Raw genomic sequence first — 25,318 nt, forward strand, 5'->3', positions numbered from 1 at the left:
TTATTTAAATTATTTTATGCATATACATTATTTACATATATGTTTAGCGGGGAAAAAATTAATTTTTTGTGTCGCTAATATCTGGGTACCACCAATCTAAAGGATGTGCCGCCAACATCTCCGGAGGTCTAGCCGCGCCCATGTCTTGGCAGCAAAGAGGAACCAAAATAGTGCTAAGGTAGTAATTCTTATGTTATCCGTGACTGGTTTAACTTGCAACTGGCAAACAAAAGAACAGGTTGTAGGTGTTGTAGGTAAATCGGGGCAAGACGGTTATGAAAGTTTGCAAATGTTCTACATGCCAAAAATAAAAATAAAAAAGATATAAAATACACAGAAGAAAAAGTATCTAGAAGAAGCAGTGGACAGTCGGTGGTTTTATTCATTTCCTATTAGATTAAATTTATTATCATCTTTTGTACTCCCTTTTTGTTTTGTTTTTCTTGTTTTGTTTTTCTAGAACACATTAAGATTTTTACCAACATTAAGCAAAGGCGCCAACCGACTCTTCAGGGTTCTTGTTGAATCCTAAAGAGCGGCGCTGCAGCCGCAGGACCGGAGCTCAGCGGGGGAGCCTATCCTGAGGCCCCGCTTCCCTCTGGTGCACCACTCTAATGTGGGAACGTGCTGCCTCGCATTATCAAGAGCAACAGTACGTCTGCCATTTGACTGTGCTGTTTAACAGGCCTACGAGATGTTTGTGTCTGAGGCTGACACACAGTAGGGGCAGTGAGCGTGTAAGCACAAGATTGGATCCTCCAGCACATGTCAATAAACAGCCAGGGAAAATGGGGAGTTATATTGCCACTGCCAGTCTGGGAAGCCAGGAAAGGTACAGTAAATGGCAGTTTTGCCTGAGGAGTGGGGCAAATAATATAGTATCCCAGCCTCTGTAGATGTTATTAATCTTCATTATAAGGATTAGACCCACTGGCAGGGTATGACAATAACTATTGTCCTCTCACCCGAGGCCAGTTGGCCAGATAAACTTTATGGTCTTAATATTTTGTCAGTGTTCTGGGCTTTCTTTTGCTTGCTTTAAATCACCTGTTTAGTCCTTTTCTTTCTAAATATCGACAGCTAGTTACAGACATTGTTGTTGTTGCACTTAGAGCTCCTCGAAACTGCTTTATAACTCCTGAAAAATGATTCAGATAAAAGCAGAGGTATACATGAAGGCCTTTGCTAAGTCAAAGAGTTGACAAGTAAAATGGTGGAAATAAATGAATTATTTTTGCAAAAATGTGCTGAAATGGTATGGATTGAGTTGTTGTTACCCTATTAAGAGACTTTTAATTAGGGATTCTGATGAGAACAGCATTAAAGTAAATCTTTCCTAGCCTCCCTGCCTTGGGCGGTGACTCTTTAACATTAATAATAGAGGCAACGTCACAATGGATGCCGCAGGGATCAGGTACTCTAAAACAGAGTTTAACTTATTGCAAACAAAGACAAAGTGATTACAGAGTTTACATTTTGAACAGTTTTTTTTTTTCACCTGATATTATCATAATTAGCATGGCTAGCATTACTAAAACAGCAGTTTCGGGGTGTATTCCCTCAGCTTAACTCTGAGATTTCTACACCCAGCATGCTCCAGAATATTTTAAGGTTAAAATCTCAAAAAGGTAAAACCGTTTTCTGTGGTCCGCACAGCCTTCCTGTTCTCAGCTGAAATTGTTGCTCTCTTTCTCACTGCCTACGTTTTAGAAAATAGTTTGCTGTTTTGGTAATGTCTTATGCCTTTTTGTCCATAATCTAACTTCGTTTTCAAAACTTAGTAAATGTGTCCACACCGAAGAGTGTTGTCAGTGTGACATGGTAACTAAGGTGTACTGCAAATGAAAAATGAGTGGATTTTTGTTTCCAATGGGCTTATCGCCTGTCAGGGTTGATAAAGCAAACAAATCGGTTGTTTCTGGTCACCAGCTGATTGCCCTGTACAGTGATTGCTCTAAGAAATACTTCTGAACAAGATGACCGTCATATTTGTTTTGTTCCATGATTATTTGTTTGGTTATATCAATAAAACAGATTCTGATTTGTTAAATATGGGTTAAACATTAAACGATACCATTATGCTCAGCATACAATGGGCCAGAGTTTCTCTCAGAATACTTACAGCTGCTTATATTAGTAACTCAAACACCAAAAATGCCTTAACGTGTATTAATTTACACAGTGGGAAAACATCTTTGCACGCAGCTAAAAAGTTCAGTCTTCCTTAAATCTGTGTCTGGATTGGCTGCTTTGCAAACCAACGAGTAGCATGTCAAGAACCATTGCATTTAGGTATTTGAGCTTTCCAAGCTGCATTTATTTTCTTTGGATTGTTTTAGATATGCTACTGAACTACGGGTTAAAGTAATTTCAGAGTTGGTTGTTTTTGTATCTTCTGGAAGAGTACCAACAAATTCTGCACGTAGATTCTCATAAAACTCAACAAGACTGTAGAGCAAATTTAGTCTTTTGAGATGTTTCCAAATTAATGTGATTCGAGCATTATCTCAAATTACACAAATACTGTCTGATGGAAGCTCACTTTGTTGTTGGAACGCACGCATTGCCAAAGCAAATGCTTTTTTGGCTGTCATTTATAACTTACCTCCATCCTGATCAAAAGAGCTGCTTGGCATGATGCTTGTTGCTGCTGCTGCTGCTGCTGCCTGAAAATCCTCTCTCAGCCTTAACCTCCATTTTCTCTCAAGCCTGAAACACCAGTGAGTTCAAGGAGAAGGGAATCTTTTGTTCAAGCTGCTCATAAGATTGCATCAAGCATTATATCAATCACTGTTTGTCAGCCATTGAGGCAGTAATTGAATTTATGCAGAAATTTAATAAGCTTAATTACTGAAACATAGGACCTTATAGGAAGGCAAATGAAAAAGGAAGATGGGATCTTAAGCTGCACTGTACAGGTCATTTATCATATTCTGTTCATAAATGTTTTGCTAATGAAGTTTATGCCATAATTTGCACTTCTTGTAGATGATATGTCCTTGGAACAAGTTGTTGATTATGTTAGATTTTACATGTTGAGGGTCTCCTTTTGAAGGCTGTATTTTCCTGGTCTGGATGAGTATAAATAAAGTTAAATAAGTATAAAGAAGGTACTCACATTTCCAGACTTTTTCTTCCTCCTGTCCTTCAGTATGTTGTTCCTTTCTCTTTTACTTTCTTGTCCCTCATATCCTTTCTTCCTTGTGTTTTCTTTTTCTTTTTCTCATTCTCTCCATAATTGTTTCTTTTCACCTTTGGTCTTTCTTTCACTTCTTTTTTTTTTTCTTCTTCCTGTTTTCATTTGTTTCTTTTTCTCTATTGTTTTCATCTATTCTTCTTTCTTTGTCCTTAATTTCTTTCCCCCCTGCTCTGCTTTGTTTTCTTCTTTGCATCATTTCCTCTTTTGTACCTCCCTTCCTTGTTTTTTTCTTATCCTTGTTTTGCTTTTATTTTTCCACTGCTTGTCTTTCCTCATATTCTTCCACCTTTCCCTTTTTTGTTGCCTTTCTTCCATCATTTTATCTTTTTTATGTTCTTGTGTCCAACATTTTTTCTTGTTTCCCTTCTTTTTTGTCTTTCTTTGTTTCTTTCCTTCCATCCTTGCTGTTTCTAGCTGTCCAGGTTCCAAACATAAGGCCTACTATAAATAACGATACATTAATAGTTGAATCTTATTTTTTTTATCGTGAAAATGAATGTAAAGAAAGCAAACTCAGGGAATTTGATTGTGGAGTACCTTAGAGTTTTTACATAAATATATGTGGGAATTCTGATGAAAGTTAGACACCCTCCCTGTTTAGTCTTTTCCTAATGGACACCATTTAATAAACTTGCCTTTCAGTGTTCATTTTCTTCAAGGGTTTGCATTTTTTCTTCTAATCTTTGCCTGTCACACATGGGAATTGAAGTTTCCCATCACTTGTCAGAAATGGCTGCCAGATCGCGGTAGAGCGGATTGGGACTCTCATGTTCACGAAAAAACACAAGCGATCTAATGAGTTTCGTGAGATGGTTTAATTTCGAAGACATTTTTCGCAGTAGGCTCAAATTTGAATATTGAAATTTGTTCTGACAGCCTCACCGTGTGCCACCTCAGTTTGTCAGTGTTTCTGTGAGCAGATTTAACATCGCGCCGTTAATCAAATTTGACACAAAGAAAAACTGTGTGGCTTTTGTTTCACTTTGTAACCAAAAGCAAAATTAAAGCCAGAGATTGCTGCACCATGTGCCAGCAATTAGTGCGTGCAGCAGATGTATCTGGTTGAATTTTTGAAGGAAAATGACAGCAAACACAGGCTGTATACTGTAAGCTGAGCCAGCAGCACCTCGTATATTTGTCTGCTTAGCAGCTTTCTCGCACTCCCACATTAGGAGTCATTAATGCACTGGCAACACGGATGTGTAAGAATAGCCATTCTCTGTATTTTCCCATCTTGCTGTTGATTAGACTTACAGAAATGCTTTTGGTTAAGTAATGTGGGCGAGTCATAACTACAAAATTTGCAGCAAGGCGCAATTAAAATCTTGGTGTTTAAAAATAGCGCATTTTAAATAATTCAGGGCCAGTTATAGTAACACGTTGGGATTTTCCTGAGGTCTTTCCCCTACGGGTTCCATCTTGCTCAATAAAACAGCCGGTGTAATCCAGCTGATTAGTTCATGAATGTATTAATCTGGCAAGTCAAAAATGATGTGGTCTGATAAGTTTGTCTAAGCTGAAACATTACTTCAGCTTCTGTCGTGAGAATTTTATCCATCAAGACATCTGTCCATCAGAATTAGTCTTAAAGAAATGTTTTTTTTTTTTAATGACCTCACCATACTAAAGCATTTCATCAGGCACTACACTGTTTGATGTGGATGTTGCTACTGAGGGAAGAAAACTTGGTCCGTTGAAGGTGCTATTTAAGGAACGTGCAAAACCCAAACAAATAACAGTGTAGATGTGTATAACACACAAATATACTCAGTTATTTTCTTTGATAAAACCCTGATTGGTCTCTTTCAAATGAAACCACATTTTAAACCTTTGCTTATCTTTTAACAGATTGTTCCCAGACTTTTTCACTCGTCTTTCTTTTTTTAAGGCACATTTAAAGTTGTGTGGGTGTTCGAGAATATTCTGGATTTGATGTTTTATCACCAGGAAACACTCAGGTTTGTGCTAAGCACTGGGGAGAAGCGAAACATAAAATATCTGATGCATTTCGATAAGCTTCTTATGGTTAAACTGTTTAAATACTTTGTTTGCAAAGCATAAGTAGCGAGGTGAGGTCAGAAGCCTGTTTTTTTTAATGTTTTTATCAGTATGTTTGTCTTGATATGGAATGCCTCATGAACTGCCCCAAGATTTGTCCCATCAATCTGCTGTGAGAGAGTGGGCTTCTTCACAGGCTGTCTGCCGTTCTTTCATTGTGGCCCTGTTGGGAATGGTGATTGGATCTCAGTCAACCAGCAATAGATGGATTGGCCCTCAACTGGGATGATTGAGTGGCGCTCCTGTGTATGCACGTGTATATAGCTTTGTGTGTGCCGCGGTGTGTGTTGCGTGTGCTTACCGTGTGCACCATGCTACCCTCTCCGAAACAACAGCACATCTGTTTCGCTCCATCTCCTCTCGCTCTCTCATTTGAATTTCGAGTTCTCTCAATCATTGCCAGCACTGCTTTGCACTGCCTCTGGCTTACTGGTACAGAGCGGCATGGTTTTCCTTTGAACAAAGTTTCTTGATTTAGACATCAAATTATCATCAAGATGCAACCGAATGTAGTCCCGATGGAAATTTAAATTCAAGTTGACTCTATTAGAGCATCTGTGATGTAAAATGAAGCGATACAGGATGAGGCAATGACTGTACCTTTCTTCCCCACTCATGAGATACAGAATAACTTTAAATCGGATGCCTAATGTGAGGATATATTTAAGCTCAGTCTAAATCTACCTTAATGTGACCCTGGGTGGGAACAGAAAGATATGGTTTTTATGTTAGAAAAACCGTCACACAGCCTGATCTGGAGGCATGTCACTCATAATAGTGTGCACTGTGTTGTATTAGTCTATTCCCTTTTTAATGACTTGGTAATTGCTTTGTCCCCAGTTATTGAGATGACTGCCATGCACTATTACAAAAGTTTAATGATGTGTAACTATTCCTCTTAACAAAGCCATCAATCACAGGTGTCGCTATGGCAACGGCATTAGTCACCGCACAGATGTTGTAATCAATTGTGACGCCAAATAAGGTTGCACGCGCGGCACGTGGAAGTTCCTCTACCTGCAGAAGTCGGCCTTTATGAGTTTTGTAAAGAAAACGGGGGTTATGCAAACCTAGTACATGTTCTGTTGGTTCTATTTATAGTCTTATGGAAATTAGTTTTTTTTTTTCCACCTCCCTCTCTCCATTCTTCATTTTATGAAAATTTACTCAGGCAGTGGAGCAATCAGGGGAAGTTCAATCATCTGTTTTTCTGCAGAGTGGCCAAGTTACTATAATCATAGCTGCTTAAACCTTGGACTTATTTTTGGTCTTCATGAGTTGTTTGAAAAGTACTAGATTTGAATGTTTTCCTAAGGCCTTGAAGATGAATTAAATCAAACATTGCAATGCAGAACACATCCATTAATGCATCCGTGTTGCATAGTAGGTGATAAAATGAGTCACATCTTTAGTAAAGAACGCCCACAGTTGGTGAAAATCAGAGATGCACCTAGAAGTGCAAGTATCTTCGAGAAGTGTTGAGCTAAAAACCGATTTTTAGCTTGACAAGACGGAAACTTATAGATCCTCGTTTATTAAACGCAAGAACCTGTAGGTCACACTCATAAGTTGAGAGCAGATAATAGGAAGGCTGAATGAATTATACTTTGTGTTTTTGGAGGACTTTCAAGGTCTCATTGTTGTGACAAATACCGTATTTTAGCTCACCTCACTATAAGCCACACCCACAAATAAAAAAATAAAGCTGTAAATGTACATATAAAAGCCGCACCAGGCTATAAGCCGCTGATATCTCCGGCGCGCTCGGTTTTCCACAAAGACGCAGCAGAGGGCAGACGGCTGCGTCCTCAATACATCTGCTATTAAGGACGCAGCCCTGCGTCTCCAACGCCGAACCATGGATTCGTTCATGCCGAGCTTACGTACACTGGCTATCGATCTTTACAGCCTTCAACTTAAAATGGGCATCATATGAACTTCTTCGTGTGGTTTCCATGATGAGGGGCTCTGAGTTTGAAAATATTTCTCCGTCATGTCTACTGCTAGCATGTGCTTGTTCTAAATGAAAATCAGCACTTTCTTTTCATTTCCAATTTTGACTTCCAATGATTCACTTCCTGCTAAAGAGCCCCCTGGTGGTTGAAGGGTTAGGGTGACCGCATGGTTCAAAACTTGGGGAAAAAAGTAGCAGTTTATATTCCGAAAAATACGGTACTGCATTGAGAAATTGGATTTTGCTGACTTTTGTGTGCAAGTTGTTACTGTGGAAATAAGAATCAAATTTCGCTATTTTCATTTTACAAATGCAGTCATAGGAACATATGTTTATATACAGTTCCCAATTTTCTATTTAATTCAGAACAGCTGTGTCTATAAGCAGACCCTGCAGCACATCTTGTTATTTCTTATGTCTTAGAGTTTTTGGAGTATAATATCAGAACCTTGAGGACATTTGAAGACAAATATGGATTGGCTCAAATCCTAAATGGTGCCCAAATCTGAGAATGAATGAGAAACGGCTGAAGGTTCCAGTTCTGTGCATCCAGAGGTGTAACTCACAGCAATGCAAGCTGGGAATGCCAGTCATTTTTAAAGGCTCGGTAACTGTAACCTCTGAATTTCTACATTCATGCAACCATCATATTTCTGAATCCAACTATGATCCGAACTAAGAGCTTTTGAGTGCAGATACGTTTTTTACTTTCACTATGCTGCAGTTACTTTCCAACCAAAGAAACGTCTGGCGCGATGATTGTCTTCAATCTTTCTCATAAATGTTTTTTTTTTTTTTTCAGTATACCCTTTTAACATTCCAAGGCTTTTTCACAAAGTATAGCCAAGAGAGCATCAGATTAAACTGGTTGAGGAAAACCAAATTGTAATTGTCATACTTGAGTCATTCAATTTCCTCTTTATTGACCTTCCTGAAATCTCAAGCAATTTTAGAGTCTCATACTTTTGAGTAACTTCTGCCTTTTACTATAAGGCCAGTCATCTGATTCATTTCAACCACTTAGCCTTCAATTACCCAGCATCTCTTTAGTGATGGAAGCCGAGGCGCCAGCAGTGGCTGAAGCAGACTACGGGACTTTCCCGTTTGATTTTGAATCTGACTGCTGAAATTTTACCCTTTGTTTAATTTGGTTTACCCAGAAACACCTACTTATCTATTTAGAATTACTTCTCTAGGTTTATATATATATTTAAAAAAAATTAATAAATAAAAAAAAAGGTTTTGTGTCAGAATACAAAGTTGTTGACTCCACATCATGCATTTACACAAATACAGAAAGTGACGCAAGCCACTTTCTTTTTCCTAAAGCCATTTTCACACATGGGCAGCATTCTGTTTATCCACTGGCAGCTGAATATTTTGGTGTCATATGTGAATTACCCCCCAGACGCTTTCTGCAGCATTTTATGACAGGAATCTGACATGGTCACTTCAAGTAACATATACGTTTTACCAGAGTAAATGGCTGCAGCCACTATAAACAGAGAGCAGTGGCAGGTGATTTGGTTTCATCTGCTGAAATCAACGTGGCAGATTTTATTTCTATGAAGGTTAGGGCTCTCCAAAATGCATGGTTCTACTGCAGTGATTTACAGCTGCAAGTCTATTTTTCATCAATAGGAAGACGATAGAAAGAATTTCCTCTGATGTTTCTTATTCAACTGTGATTGCCTTGCAAACCTGGGGAGGAGCTCCGGGGATCCACAGCTCGGGTTGAGAGGGTAATGTTGACATGAACACCATTTGCTGCGATCTCCACAAATTGAGCTTTTATGAATGGCAAGAAGTCGGAAGTCATTTGAACCGCTGGCAGTTTTTAACATTCTGCGTAGGGGACATAGTGGGAGAAGGTTTTCTGGTCTGATGTCAGCAGAAGTTAAAGGGGACATATCATCCAAAATTCACATTTTGCATTGTTTTCACTGCACTGAATTACATGACTGTTTGTGTCCTCCACTCATCCTATCACTTTACCAAAAGTGAGCAAAGTTTTTTTTTTTCTTGATTTTTACATAAAGGAATATTTTAATTGGCACACAAAGCAACAAAATCTACAATAGCCTATCGCCTTGCTTCTGTTGAGAATTATTGATTAAAGGCATATTTCTATAGGAGTAGTTTGGTTTTTTGTTTAAACTCCAGCCAGTTTTTGATAGTAGTGAAATGTATTATTTATTTTACCATTTCAGTGTGTTATAGCCACACTGTTTTTCTTTTATTAAGGTTTTGTTTGTTCTAGTGGTCTTTATTTGAACGTAGTTCGACAGGAAAGTGGGTAATGACAGAGAGGAAGACATGCGGCAAATGTCGCCAGGCCGGGAATCAAACCTGCAACCACCGCCACGAGGACAAAGGTCTCAATACATGGGCCGTGCTTTGCCCCTGCGCCACCACTGCACCCCATAGCCACATTGTTTTGAAGAAAATATATTATCAGACATTGAAAACGTAAAAAAAAAAAAAGACCAAGGATTTATGTACAAGTTAGCTGGTATATTTGTTGTTTTCTGGCTTGTCATCCTTATTCTTTCTTACAATTCCCAACGCTGGAAAACTTGACCTTTTTCTGCCTCTTTTGTAATCCCTCATAATCTATTTATTTTACAAAGAAATTTGGAGTTAAGAAAATCAATCTGAAGAATGGACTGAAACAGATTTCATAAACTTCGTTTGACTTATTTTATCTGCAAATTTTGCCCAACCACAGTCTATTTTCCTTTTTTCTGACAAGTCTTTATTTTTTCCTTCACTTAAAGTTGAACTAGCCAAGCTTTTCTGTCTATGCATTTAAGAGCAGTCTCTTAGTGAACTGTTGCAAGTAGAAGTAATATTCTACATAAATAATTTATAATCCTCTGGCAATTAATATAAAAAGACCATAAGTAGTGTCAAATGCCTGTAACACCTTCCAATAAAACACAAGAAATGTAAAAAATAAGCTTGGTGGGTCTTCGCTTTATTTCACATATAACATATATAGTCTTGGTCTTCTTTGTTGCATTAAAGTCACCAGTAACTTAAAATTGTCACACAAAAAAACTTTTGCCCTAAGTTGTAATGATGCTCGTCTTGTTGAATAATGATTTAACTCTTAGTCACGAACACTGGCTTCTGTTTAGCTACAGCCACACCACAGCCACACCCAAACCTAATCCCTAGAAAGAAAGAAATTACTTAAAAAGAACCAGTCCAACAACCAGAAGTACATTGAATAAACTAAAACAGCACCACCTTATGCCCCAGTTTAAAGAACTTGCAGGATAAGTGAACGTAGTCAGTCTGGAATTGGCTTGCTTAGTCTTTCCAAGGTTTGAATCACAGTGAGAGCCGTTATCCACAAATGGGGGTGAAAAGAACATGCAGCAGTAACGAACCATCCCAGGAATGACTGGCCGACCAAAGTTACTCCAAGAGTGCACTCACAACTCATCTAGGAGATCTTAACGCGCCAAAGGCCTCACATGTTAGGGGTCATAATTCATATATAAGAAAGAAAAGACTAGGAGCAAAAAAAAAAAGGCATTCATGGGGCAGTTCCAAGACAAAGTCTGTACTTAAATGCTATTGAGAAGCTGCGGCATGACCTTAAAGACATTGTTTGGAAACACTCCAGTGTGGCCAAATTTGAACAGTTCTGCAAAGGATCAGCTCAAATTTGCCCAAAGAAATTTTTGCAAACACTTGATGGTAGCATCACCATTTATTTGGTCAAATACAGACAGGTTGGGTTGGACAGGCTTTCCCTTCCAATAAATAAAAAGATCACTTGAAAACGGTTTTGTATTTACTCAATTCATCTTTAAGAATAAATTTTCTTTGATCCGTCATATGGAAGTGTGACCACAAAAAGAAAAAGTAGGAACAAAAGACATCTGTGCGATGTTTGTAACTATAGTTAGGATTGCAGGTAAAGCGGTTATACTCAACCGTCTCCACTAAGCTGATTTCTTCACTGTGTCGGAAAAGAGAAACATTGTTTCTGTAATTTGATGTGGTGGATTAGAGAACCTTGATTTCCCCAGGTACAACACTCCAGGGGAACATAAATTTCTCTGCCTTTGTCTGCCTTTCTAATCGCTTACAAGTGCACATATGCATGACAAAAGGCAGCAATCAGGCAAAGTAATGGCACTGAGTGGCCAGATGAAAGCACAGATCATTACACGAAAGCGGGTGTCACTATGTGTAATCAAAAATAATTCTTCGCTCAGCTTAAACTAAAACATTATATGGTCCCTTTGGTGGTCCCTCGTGGCAGTCTGAGCAATGCTCTGCTTTGCTTATCCCACCCTTTGACCTTTTCATTAGACAAATAGGCCAGCCCATTCTCTAGGCTTCACTTTTGATTGACGGCATCTGACTGTTTCCGATGCCAACCGTGAGAAATGTGGGGACAAAAGCCTCCGTCTCCTCCCCTCTCTCACGACTTCCTCTCTTTTCTTGCCTCCCTTGTTTGTGTCTCTCAGAAACGGAGCGTGTGTGATATCATATGTCCTCCGAGTGGTCCGCACATATAACAAGAGGGTGGGATACAGCAGATGCTAATTCTCTCCACTCCAGTCTTGTTTTTCAAGAGGAAGTTGAATGGATTGGTCACACTTTGCAAAAGGTCGGTGGTAATATATTTTTTTTTCTCAGACATATGTTCATGCATTCCTTTGTGGATTTAAGCACATTACAGAAAATGTTTAGAAGGTCAAGTTAACTCATCGCCGCCAAATTCACAGCTGATGTTTCCTCTACAGCTTATGTTTTTGTAACATATTTAGTGGAGGTGTTTCTGCTAAAAGAGAATAGGACAAGATAAACCTAGTTTTCCATAGTGATAAAAGCATACATAACAATGTGTCTCATGAGACGAGACGGCACTATTTTGAGTTCATATTTACATTTTTGAGGAGAGTCTAAATCTTTTTCACCAATAAAGCAAAGGTTTGACAGATCACAAACTTTGTTTTGAAGATTCTGTAATAGATGTAGAATCATTTTGCTCCAGTTTGACTAATCTGTTGTGATTTCTATGCTCATTTATTTCTAAAGTGGTCCCAACGTTAAAAAATAACTGAAAATTGTCCTTTTTTGTGACTTCACAAAAAAACCAAAGTGTATTTTATAGATTCTCTGCTCAGTATTGATTAGACATGAGCAGGTCAGTGGTATGCACAAAAAAAGATGCATGATATTGTGTTGGCACCTCAAGAACTATTTCCCATCTAACTTCAAAATAAAAGACTCCATAAAGCGCTTGAGTTTTAGATTTTTTTAGACTCGTAATACTTCCACAAGAAATAGTTTGGCATTTTAATATTCCAAGACCTTATGCCACACAATCTTCTCACACTTTTCTTGTTTAGCTTACATTTTGAAATGATCAAATGAAGTCTTGATAAATATGATGTAATAGACCTTTTGTTGTTCTTCAAAATAAGAGTACCCAAGTGCAGTTTCAATATAACTTTGGTGCTTGTAACATCGTGTGCACATTTGTTTGGACTGTAGATGGGTTCATCGTGAAAAACAGAAAACTGATTTTTAAAGCACTGTTGAAACCATTTGTCCGTACCATTAGCAGCTAACCATTAGCTGCTGAAGATGGTAATGTTTACAAAACTTAAATATGCTGTATTAATAATTCAGAGCTGAACTGACTTATTCTCACTGATTATATATTATTCAGAATACATTTTGTGAAACCTTTTGGGATCTAAAAATTATTTCTAAAATCTGCTGTTTTTATGAGCCAAATATTGTGTATAGTATCTCGTCTGATATTTACTGAATCTGTCATCATACCCCATACAAGTCTCTCTGTGTGAGTTATACCCCTTTGTGCCAAAAATGCAGAGGAATGCATTGTCTGGTTTAATTTCTAGTAGCAGGTAGCAAATCCCACTGTTTGTCCAGTTTGGTTGAAGATGTGCCCAACTCAGGTTTGACTACATTCCTAGAGCTGAGCTGTGACCTCTAAGATGTACTGAATGAATTTTTATTAGTCACAACACGAGTTAATTTAATATTGCTAGTGTGCCCATGAGCGCAAATTTCGGTAATAATAAAGCCAGGTTTATTTATATGCATTTAGCGTTATAATATTACAATATTACACTTCATTACATAAGCAACAGAATGCTTTCTTTTTCCCTGTCTCATTCAGTTTTGCGTCTTTGTCAGCTGTCAGACTGCTGCACCTCCTTAACATACTGCAGTTAGGGCTGTTGCAATTTCTACCAAGTAAAAGCCTTTATATTTTCAGCAGTCATATACTTATCTTTACGTCATGCAGTAGGCCTCATTTTCTCCCTCCCTGCAGCAGAATTGGTGCAATATCCCAAAGTTGCTCTTTTTCCTAAAATGATTCTTTTGGACAAAGATTTTCCTGAAGGGTTTGTAATAGAGTGAAATTTTGCAACAATTTTTACGAGCTGGCAGAAGATTACCGAACAAGATGTTCTTTTACCCAAGATGAGTATTTTGGGAAAACTACACTAAAGAAAAGAAAAAAAAGTGGACAAAGAATGTCAACATCATTCCTGTTTTAAAAGTAAGACGATGATATAAAGGGTCAAATAGGTGTTTGCTCTTTTTGAATACAGTCCTAAACTATTGAGATTTAGATTTCTTAGTTTGAAAAATTATATGTTTACTGAGATATAAAGGCACTTCACACTCCTGCTATCCTTTGCACTAGTTTCTATATTATTGTAAATAATTGTTCCTTTTTTTTCTTGCACAAATACACTGCCTGGTCAAAAAAAGTGTCGCCACTTTGATTTAACTAAGTAAATAGGACTGAGCCTCCTACTGGATAATTACTGCATGGATAGACATCTTTCAGCTGGCAACAAATTATTTAACCCAACCGATGCAATGAAGAGATTCTCATTTCTTCAACAGCCATGTCAAAACACACATCCTGTGATCATGGAAAAGATGTTAGCCTGTTTAAGAAAGGTCAGATCATTGGCATCGAGCAGAGAAAACCTCTACGGAGACTGCTGGAACTACTAAACTCACCTTCAAAACCTTCTAACACATGATTAAAAACTGGAAATAAAAGGGGAAACCATCGACTTTGAGGAAGAAATATAAAGGGAAAAACCCTTAAATTATTGTAATACTTGCTTAATTTTATGTATTTGTTCTATCTTACTAAGATGTAGTGTTTAAATCAAACTTTCAATTTTTATATACATAACACTGCTAGGTAATCTACCAAACAGAATCATAACAGGAATAGAACTAAACTCAGTGCAAGGTGGCATTCAGAAAAATTAAAAACCTCAGCCTGGATGGGCTGATGCAGTGTTTTTTCCTATTAGTATCTGCCCTGTTTTTGAGAAGCGCCTTTCTGAATGAGACAAGCTACGTTTGTAATAACATGGCAAAGCATAGTTTTACACCTAGATTTCACTGCGACCGTATAATCCTTTGAACAAATGAAAAATATGAAAAATGTTAAATACAAAAGCAATAAAGACCATGAGATATTATCACTTGTTCAACTGCTACATCTGTTAAATCTGCCCTGCTTCAAGAATGACAAACCATTTGTGCTTAGGGCACCAGAATGGCTAATAACGGTGCTGGTTGTAGCCAGTTGGGAAATCTGACTGCAGTAGCAACCATTCAACCCAAAGAGAGCAACACAAACGCTTTTAGGCCAGATGTCATAATTAGGACAGAAACATAAACATAGCACCCGTAAAGACCAATTTATACAGTTCATCTTCCAAAAAAAAGTTGATTTGGGGTTTAGTTACACTTTAAGCTCTTCACTGCTTTGAATTTTGATAGAGGAGTCTGTTTCAAAATAAAATACGTAAAGGTATAGTGGTGCAGTATGTAACTTTTACAAAGAAAGTTTTTCCCAAATTTGTTAAAACTGTCACTAATATTTGTATTATGTCATGACAGTGTAATACGGAACAGATAATCTGTGAAAATATTGAGCTCCTCTATTCTCTCCCTGAGCTGCTATTGCCGTTTGAAGAAATTTACTGCTTCTGACCAAAAACAGCGAATCAGAACCAGGAGGAAAGTCTTAGTGCTGTCAGTAAATCTCATGTATGCGCTGCAAAATGTGCTAATGGCAGGAAAACAACTTACAATTAAAGAAAAAACATTTATGGTGGTCATGCTAACTAGTCTTAGCATTTGTGGGAGGATATGTTGTGGAGAAGCAGCTGCAGCGTAGCAGAGAGCATGTACACAAGAGTGATTGACAGCGCGAAGACCCTCCTCCTGGCTCTGATGGTTGTCTCTGATTGAGCTGTGTGGTTTTGTTTTCAGCTGTAGAAGGCAAGAGGAATTGTATTTTTTTTGACAGATAATTTGTCTTAAATGATACTATCATGTCATAATGATAATTTTGCAAATATGTAAAAACATACTTTTTTTTTAAATAATATTTATCAAAATATTTTTAATTTCATATTTTGATAAAAGTTACATACTGCAGCTTTAATGCAGGGTTTTTAGTGAAACTACTGTTTCACATTGTGATTTTAGTAACGCATATATATTTTGATAAAAGTGACAGTAACTGCTAGTCTTATGTAGGAGTCTTAATTTGCATATAACATGCAACATTTTTCACACTAAGCAGAAAATGTGCAGACTAAATGAACAGATTTCTCTATCGTCAGCCAGCCACTGTAAGACCACGCAACACTACCGGATTGGGTTTCTCCTCATTGTTCGATTAAAGCCACTCTCCTCAGGAATGTTTGCGCCTTCCTCTCCTTGCAGCTCGTTTGGTGCAGACACGGCTGATGGTTTTGAAAGAACAGGCCTAAGGGAATGCAGCGCTCACGTCTGATGTCATATCTTCCTGGTCCAGCACTTGTTCTTTTGGAGCTCTGTCGAACCAATCCCGCTCCCCACACTTACCAAACCCTCAGGCCCCACTTTGATCTCCCTTAACAACCAGGACAGCAGTTCAAGCATCTTGTTATATTTGACTGTTTAATCCATCAAATGTGTTTGTCTCAGCAACGGGCTAATGAAACATCTCTATTTAGGCCTTTGCCACTGATGAATGAGTCTTGTGATGGCGGGGTGATGTAAAAAAGAGGAAAAAAAAGGAGATAAAATATTAAAAACGCTTGTTTCTGCACATTTCTCTTGTCCATATGCTGTTAAGTTAACACCGATTTTCCTCACCTTGCCTAAAATAGCGTGACATTAAATTCACATTTCGCCTGGATTTCTGATATGTTGCGGGTTGTTAGGCGATGTTTTACACAGTTTCAGTCGGGGAAAGGATGTGGACTCCTGACTCAGCCTTTTAGGTTGTGCCCTCCTGCTTGCATGTCCAATACAATCTACTGTTTCAGCCCCCTGTGGCGAAAATGCCAAGCCACTAAGCAAAATGTCTCAACTAATTAGGAGCTGTAAAGGAAAGCTGTAGAAATACATCATATGACTAACTTTCTTTCTTTCCTTTTCTCAGAACTTCCATTTTAGCTGCACATGTTCAGCAAGCAAAACTAAGCAGTTTGTATTCCTGCCTCCCAGATGAACTCCCGTCCTACTACTGGGATATTTGATATGGTTAATATCATGGCGGTTTGGTTATAAACCAGGTCCTTGTTTAAGCTTTCAATGGAAAAATGTCATACAAATTTGATTATCATTACAGTTAAATTAATTTCTATCACATTCGTTGTTCTTTCCGTCGCGTCTCTTATGAAATCCCACCGAGGCTCGTACATTGTTGCAGCTAATAGAATTTCTACGCTCTTCAAGGTCTGTTTCAGCTCCTGACAGACATTTTCCTGGTTCATGATGTCGGTGCTCCCGCTCCCAGATGCTCCGTGGATCTGATCTGGGTTTGAAAGCGGCTTTTTTTTTTTTTTTCCTTTCTCTCCCTACTGTCACTTGATCTTCCTTTTTTTTAATATTGAAAGAACTTTCAATTAACTCTGGGCTTTTTTTCATGCCTTTTGGGAGGTGGTCTTTTTGTCTCCCAGTTAACGTCTTTTGTTGCGCAAAACAAAGCCACCTAGATTCTGCATAAAACCCACAGAGGCTGGGGGAGCTGCATCGTTTTCATCATGATGCATGGCCTATCAGAACGATTTTCAAGTTTTGCTCATTTTACAACATTGCAGACTGATCTCTCTCTCTCTGTATATATACTGTGTGCATATATATATGCATATATATATATATAAAATATGTGTGTGTGTGTGTAACAAAATGGCTTTTGGAACCAGATTCATACTTGGACTTTGGATTTCTGACATTTTTTTGGATTGACTTTTTATTATACATGTAGTATTTGTACTACACAGTTCATACACATTGTGATTTATTTTATTCTATTTTTTTCAATATTTTCCAGCCCTGGATGTGTTTAGAAAATACAGTACAGAAAAGCATTTATTACACTTTAATTCATTGGAGTAACTAAGTATGTTTTCAGGCCTGATAGTTTGGAAGACTTGGTTTTATTGGGCACCAAAACGACGACATCTGTTACATTTTCAGCTGGTGCGGTTTGTTTTCGCACCGCACTGTCAAATGATCTAAACTCTTTGAAAAACCTGTTTATCTCCCTTGTCTACAAGGGAGGTAAACCCTAAGAACTGCTGAAGGAAACGACATGAAAATGTCAGAAGACCAGCTCAGCTTTCTTCTTCACAAAATGTTAATAAAAGTGGAGTAATGTCAAATAATGGGGTTGCTCAGTTAGTTAGTAATGAAGGGAAAAGAAAGAAATGAATTTTTTTGAAAAATTCTGGATTCATGAAGAGAATTTGCTGAAAGGAAATGATCATTAAAATCCAAGAGAGTAATGCAACATCGATGGATTCAAGTTGTTGTTAAGCAGACAAAGAAGTAGCATCAGATTTTAACACCCACAAGTCATTTCTCCCTGTAGTTCCACACTCATGCGTTTGTTTTGTTTTATTGACCCGAACATCAGAGTTTGATACCACATTCATACCAGACTTAGACAAAGTAACTGCAGTTTGATTGACTCTATCCGTCTGTCCAGCCATCCATCTCTTTGTCTTATCCACCAATCTATCTAACAATCCACACATTGTAAATCTGCACCAAATTCTTAAATACGCTTTACGTCACAATCCTCTCATCTCTGCTGTTGCTTTAGTACTATTTTCTTTCACAGGTTTTCCTTCCTCTCAACTTTCTATTAAATTGCTTGGCTGCTGCTCTCAGTTAGCAGCCAATTTAATTAACAATTACCTCTTCTGGCTCACCCACACTCATGCAGGGTGTCGATGGCTTTGTGGAGTGAAGCTACAAAATATACAAGATTCACTTTTTTAATTGAATTACAGAAAAAAAAAAATCCCTTTTTGTTGGTATTCTAAGTCTTAGTGAACTTTACCCTCTTGCAACAGGGGAACATGTTATTCCTTCATGGACATCCTTATGGGTGTGATCCTTCAGTCTTCTTCGCACCTTTTGCCGTTTGCATAGAGGTTTGACAAATGTGACACCAGGAGATAGATTTCCCAGCCAGCCTGGCTCTGAAGTAATGGGAATCTGGAGCGTAACAAATGGTGGTGCCAGTACAGGCCTGGCTCTGCAGGATGTGCAGGTGGTCCCTCCATTCCCCTTGTCAGCTCCCCCACTGCTGGCCATGGAGACTTGAGCAAGATTATTTTGGAGTTCAGGTTACAGACCAGCTCTTTCACAACCCATTAGTCACACTCCAATTTCTGTGATGGGAATTTTTTTTACTGTCTTCTCACATTTTGTAAATGTATACAGAGCCTTTCCCCTTCATACATGAAAGGTCACAGCATGTTTTTGTAATTTCTTGTCTGCTCTGATTACTTTCATCTTAACTGTTGGTGGTGGTTTGTGGTGATGGGGGGGGAAGAGGGCTCCGTGGAAAACTGATGTCATTTAGCCTTTTCTGCTGGAAATTACATCGTACTCTCCATTTGACATGAATTATGAATAAAGGGTTTGAAGTGGAGTTAACAGGAAATATTCGCTTCACATATCAAAGAGTTCAAAGGATTTTCCCTTAAGACGGGTTCTTTGTTTCCTTTTAAATCCCGACCCTCACTGAGCCAATCATTTGTATTGATTGTATTTTACTGCTGTGTTTGCTAATGGATGCTATTGTTGTTCGCTCAAAAAAAAAAAAAAAGACAAAAACCCCCACGATAACTCTTGCGATTTGTACAGTTAATTAGCTCCATTAGCTCAGATAAGAAAAAACATGAGCTAAAAGCATTGCTGAGAAAATGTACAATCAAACAACTTTCTAAATTTGTTAATAAATCTCAGCTGTCTGGCTTGTGGAAGATGTAGAGCCCTTGTCGGATCTAATTGTTAAGACGTGACATGGCAAACTCAGTTGCTGCTGGAAATTTTAGTCATATTTTGCCTCAGGGACTAACTTTGCTCCCTGGCTTGTTGGTTAGTGTGTAGCTACTTGATTTAAATTGGCAATTTAGTTTAGGCTTTTGACATGTAGACTAATTTTCATAGTCACCTAAGGGACAGGGGATGGTTTAATTCAGCAGTGAACATATTTAGGTGCACGGTAGCTTGTCCGCCCACTAGTCCTAGCCATCTGGTGACAAATTTGCTCCTCAGGAAAATTTGTATGAGGATTTTTCTGAATGCTTATTTGTCCCCTAAGAGGATTTTATTTCCGTTCGAATGCACAAGGTAGGCGAAACATGCAGAAACACCTGTGTAGTGTAACGGTAAATCCAAAATGAATTCAGTCTGTATGAATTTTTTTTTTTTTTTTTTATTATTGCCGCTTTTAAAATTTGCCCGTCTGAGTTCATTCCTCTTTTATGTCAAGGAGAACTCAAACTCTGCAAATTTACTGACGACCTGAATATGTCACATTTCTCTCATACCCTTTCTTTTTAAACATTGAAGTTATTTTTTGTTAGAAGTACATAAATCAAATCACAGCCATCACCACAATATCAACGTCTGCAACATCACACAGTGTTTGGACACAATATTCAGGGGATAGTATACGTTTCAGAGACCACTGAATGGAGCGACATCTACATATTTGTAAAAAAAACACAGCATGTGTATGAGTCCTGTCAATCACACTTGTGTATACACTGCTCAATGTGCTGATGGTGGAGAATGGTCAGGACTAACCAGCCTAAGTATTCATGATGGACTCCGTTGGGGTGAACCGGTCATAACGTAGCAGAGAGCAAGAGAGGAAGGTGCACTAAGACACTCCTCCTGGCTCTGATTGGTTGTTTCTGACCGAAAGGTCTTTTTTTTTCAGATGGCAGTAGAATCACAGGGACGAGGCAGAAGAGCTAAATTTTTTCACTAAATGTTTATATAAATTATTTTTAAGAGATTGTGACATTATGCTCTTTTTGTAACATTTCTGGGAACTCTGGTAGTAAAACAGACTCACAACATGACAGATACTCTGCTGTATTTAACAGTGAACATGAAGGACTTCTCCACTTATTCGTCCTTTTATTTACAACAAGGCAATCAAACATTGTTGGTTCTGACCAAAGCCCGTGGCCCGTGGCTATGTCACTATTATATTAAACTCCACATGTTTATGTGATAGTAGGATGAAATACAACTAATAGTTGCTATGGGGACCTGGTCACTCTGCTTCAGTTCTCTAACAGTGAGTTTAGGGTGCTAATTTTAATTACAGCTCTCATCATCCTGCGCTCTATTTTGTGGTAGATGGATAAACGTTGGTTCTCATTCAGTCATGTCTAATTTACACCCCCAGAAAAATAAAATTAATTTAATGTTCCTGCATGCTTTGATCACCTTACAAAAGTTGGGTATGAATAAAAAATAAATTGGGATTTTTGTGAGTTCTCACCAGTGATTTTTATTATGAACTAAGTGTTTAACAGGTATTTTTCCCAACTTCATAAATATACACTAATTAAAAATACATTTTTTCTAAAATTTTCACTCTAAAATTACAATATTCAAAAGAAGATTAATTTAATTCAAGGCCTTTTCCACAGGGATGCCATTAACCTCTATCACTACTGTTGGAAAAAAATAAATTACCAGTTTATCACAAAAAAAAACCCAAATAGAAATGTTAATTCAGTTTTAATATTTCTATTAATACTCTGTTCTATTTGACTTACTAATTCTTGAAATGCTAGTTTTCTAGTATTAAATAAATCTTTAAAAATATGCAGATTTTTACTAACATTATCGCTGGAAGTCACACTCTGCTCATGTAGAACCTTTCATCCCGTCTGATCGTATTAACAGCTGGAAAAAACCGATTGCATTTCATATGTTGGATGTGATTTATATGTAAAGAGCATGTTAAAAATGCAAATCTTGCTATAGATCCCTACGCACAGATGAAATTTAAAAGTCAAATGAGGAAGCATCCGCGCCGTCAGGTGTTTTAAGCTCAGCAACAAAGGTCACATCGACAAGACAAGTGAAATCTGGGTCTTTGTCACGGTGACAAAGAGAAGCCCTTTGTGTATCACTGTTGTCAGAGGTGTAGTGAAACTCCGGATGGAGATCCAAAGAATCTGACGATCTTTCTGCTGGGAAACAACTCTTGAAGTTCGATTCGGGCATAGTGCATCAGGAGATGGCAGGGAAAAGGAAAATGGGATCAGTTAAGAGATCAGAACATGGAAAAGTCTCTTCTGTAACCCGTACAGCAGGCAAACCTTAAACCACCCTGCACCTCTCTGATCTGAGGCCGTGATGGCAAGCTGTGTTTACTGGGGAGCGAGGTACGGCGCGTGACTTTCTGCACGGATTTGACCTTCTTGCTGAAATATTTGATTTCAGGCAGGAGGAGGAGGGTCCTTCAGTGTGACCAACATGGTGGCCCACTTTATACCACGCTGGTGTGTCAGACAGTTGGGAGCCTTAAAGGAACTCGGTACCTCTAGGAATGCAGCTCCATTTGCCAGACCTATTATGAGCACCATGATGGGAAACCTCTTAATGAACAAAGAGCTGTCAAATAAAATAGTAAAAGTATGTGATCTAGACCTCCAGGAAGCCTCTAAAATGTTATGGGGTTAGGGTTACACCTTTTATGACTAATTCCTCTTAAATTATTTTTTAAATTTGCGTTGGAGCCATTTACTATCAATTCAATGTGACAGAATATCACCTACTACTAAAAAAGAATGAAGTGGAAGTGGAATATAAGTCTAAAAGCTATGCTTTGAATTTAAATTCAGCCCAATTTTACTAAGATCCCCTAATGTGAGGTACATTGCAGCAAACCACATTCAACAGTCTTCTAATTAGACCAGGGGTGGCCAAGTCCAGTCCTCGAGACCATCCTGCAACTTTCAGATGCATCCCTGCTTCAACACACCTGAATCAAATGAATGGCTCGTTATCAGGCCTCTGTAGAGCTGATCCCGGTCTGTTGGAGTAAGGATACTTCTAAAACTTGCAGGATGGTGGCTCTCGAGGACTGGACTTGGCCACCCCTGAATTAGACTCTACTTGTGGGTGATTTAATTTTTATAAATGCATCTGTTCTCTGAAGGCCTCAGATGTTTCCTGTAGATCATTATTGATCAAATAGCATTTATGAAGACCAACGAACACAGCAGACAGATTAGGCCGGAGGGGCAAAAGCTTGGCTTAAAAAATTACATCCCAACCTTTGATTATCTAACATTTTTAAGCGACATGGCAACAGTCTTAACAAAACCTGGTTGCATGCCTAAATTAGACTAGGCAAGGCTGTCAAGATGCCCAAGTTTGCTGTGGAGGAGCGGAAGAAATCCACAGCTCAGGTGGGAACATCTGTTGACGGCATGAATCGTGCGCTCCGTAAATCTGGTTGGAGTTGGAGCTAAAACCCTTTTAGAGGCTTTTAAAGCACTCGGGGTAAGAGATTCATCTACACAACCAGAGTTGCAGCGAAATGTGATAATGTTCAAGGAGTATGAATTCTTTATCAAGCCATTGTAAGTGGAAGCCAATTGGGTCTTATGACACATTTTTTCCTTTTGTTTTTGAGCTACAGGTTAAAAGTGTTTTAAATAGTTGTTGTGAACTTTGTGTTATTTGTGAGATTAATTAATCCACGTTTAGCTAAAGTTAAAGGGAAACAAAAGTATAAAGTATAAATACATGGTTTTACATCTTTTGCTTTGGATGTAGAATAAAAGAAAATGCTGTTGTCCTTTTTATCTCTGTTTTGCGCTGCTGTCTGATCCCTTTTCCCACATGAACATTTTGTCTGTTGATTCAACTGCGAGCGTCTCAGAGGTCCTACAAAGCTTTGACGTCACAAAGGCAACACTTTTTGGGGTTGTTATTTAATCTTTCAAACTGCTCACACACTTTTTGAAATCTTCAAAAATGACTAAAAGTTAGTTTGTGTATCATTACCTCTAATAATTTGTGTGTTTTTTAAGAATATGTACAACTAAAGGATTTTTGTTGTTGTTTGACTTTCTCCTCGACTTTTCCCTTGCACTTTAATACTTGATTGCTTGGCAAAAAAAAAAAAAAAACCTTCCAGAGGTAAAAGCAAAGATTTTTGGACATTTATAAAATTGCACCCTCTCCCTGGAGCACTTACGCTAAGATCTTTGTCAGTACAAGCTGCCTCCTTTAAGACATTAAGTCGTATTTTATGACGAAAGAGGCCAATGCTGTAAACTCCGTCCAGCTTGTGTGCCAAACACCAGAAATCTCACAGATGAACATTGGAAGGTATGGCTCTTAGAAATGAAGTTAAATTGGAACATAGAGAGTGCCTTTCTTCTCCATTAGTACTCAGATTAATCCACTCATTTGTTCTCTGCAAATTTATGAAGTGCTGGCGCTATAATAAGGAGTTTTATGTTGAATATTTCATTGCCTTAATTATTTTGGGATGGCGTTTTAGCCAGTGGAAATCCATTTGTTTCTCCATGATTTGAATGGATAATGAAGAGCAAAGCACTGAGATTTCTTGAAAACTGTGCTATAGGTTTTCGTGAAATCTAGGGTTTGGAAGTAAAGTATAATTCATTTATAATGCCAAATTTGACACTATTTGGTGTGAGAAAGGTGTTTTTCCCATCCCTTCCCACCTCCAGATGAAGTTATAGATGCCAGAGACTAATTTTAATACAAAAGACCGACATATATTTTGTGTCTGGAAGCTATAGAGTGATGATGTTGCCATTGTTTTGGTCAACAGTGGGCCCTTATCTTTCCTTGTCAGTCAAGCCATTGTTAAAAGAGAGGAGACCCTGCAAATGCAAAATGGCACAAGTGATGGATTACGCTTTCAGTTGACAGCCTTTTCATCTGTTGAAAGGGTGTGTGTATGTGTGTGTGGTGCTGATGGAAAGGAGTGTTCTCATGCATGTTATGTATCAGTTTTAGAGCATTTTTGATGTACATCTTTCTGGTTTTCAGTAGAATAAGAAGAAGAAGTATTTGCCCTTCTTATAATTTGCTATTTTCTACATTTTATATGCCAATTAGATGTCAAACAAACCATAAAATCATAAAAAGATCACCTTAGTAAATACAAAAAGCAGTTTTCAGCTGCACCGACCTGACCGTATATAAAAATATAATTGCACACTCATTTGGGTTCAGTTTCTATACTCGCAGCCAGTCCACACAAAAAGTGTCTGATGTTTGCAAAGCAGCCAATCCAGGAGTGCCATTTATTTTCATTGGCACTGAAGATAGGTAGGTAGGTATGTAGGTAGATATGTTTGGCGTTTGAACTATTCAAATATGCTGGAATGTTTTTTGGGGGTTATCAAGCATTCTCACATTTTAGCTATTTGTGGGTGGTTGTAGTGCTTAACCCCCTTATATACAAAGGGTGCACTACATTACCATTTGTAAAGGATTACAAAGCCATGTTTAAGGCTTTGAGTAAATTGAACCATAGTGAGCGATATAAAAAAATGGGTAAATATGGAAGAGTGCACCTATCAAAATATCTCCAAGAGCTCATCGACTGATCCAGAGCACTGCAGGTTTAAATTGCTTCACCTAATGTCAGGATTCATGTTCCAACAAAAACAGCCAAACTGCGTCCATGGGAGAGTTTCAAGGCTAAAACAAAGAACACAAAGATCCGTTTAATGATCTAATCTCCAAGAATTTGGAAA

The 25,318-nt window shown here is 38.1% G+C and overlaps 1 protein-coding gene across 16 annotated transcripts in view; it reads left to right on the forward strand.

The window, feature by feature from the left end:
* Nucleotides 1-25,318, forward strand: part of LOC103146054 (receptor-type tyrosine-protein phosphatase F) — a 238,871-nt gene that overhangs the window by 26,806 nt on the left and 186,747 nt on the right. For 15 of the 16 annotated variants that reach the window (XM_016677236.1, XM_016677243.1, XM_016677239.1 and 12 more), the window contains exon 2: nt 11,699-11,841. The exons of the other annotated variant lie outside the window; for it this stretch is intronic. The gene's annotated coding sequence lies outside the window, so the exon portion shown is untranslated. The remainder of the gene's footprint in view (nt 1-11,698; nt 11,842-25,318) is intronic. 16 annotated transcript variants of the gene reach the window in all.

Source organism: Poecilia formosa, unplaced genomic scaffold (genome assembly GCF_000485575.1).
Source record: "Poecilia formosa unplaced genomic scaffold, Poecilia_formosa-5.1.2 Scaffold151, whole genome shotgun sequence".
In the NCBI taxonomy this organism is placed as follows: domain Eukaryota; kingdom Metazoa; phylum Chordata; class Actinopteri; order Cyprinodontiformes; family Poeciliidae; genus Poecilia; species Poecilia formosa.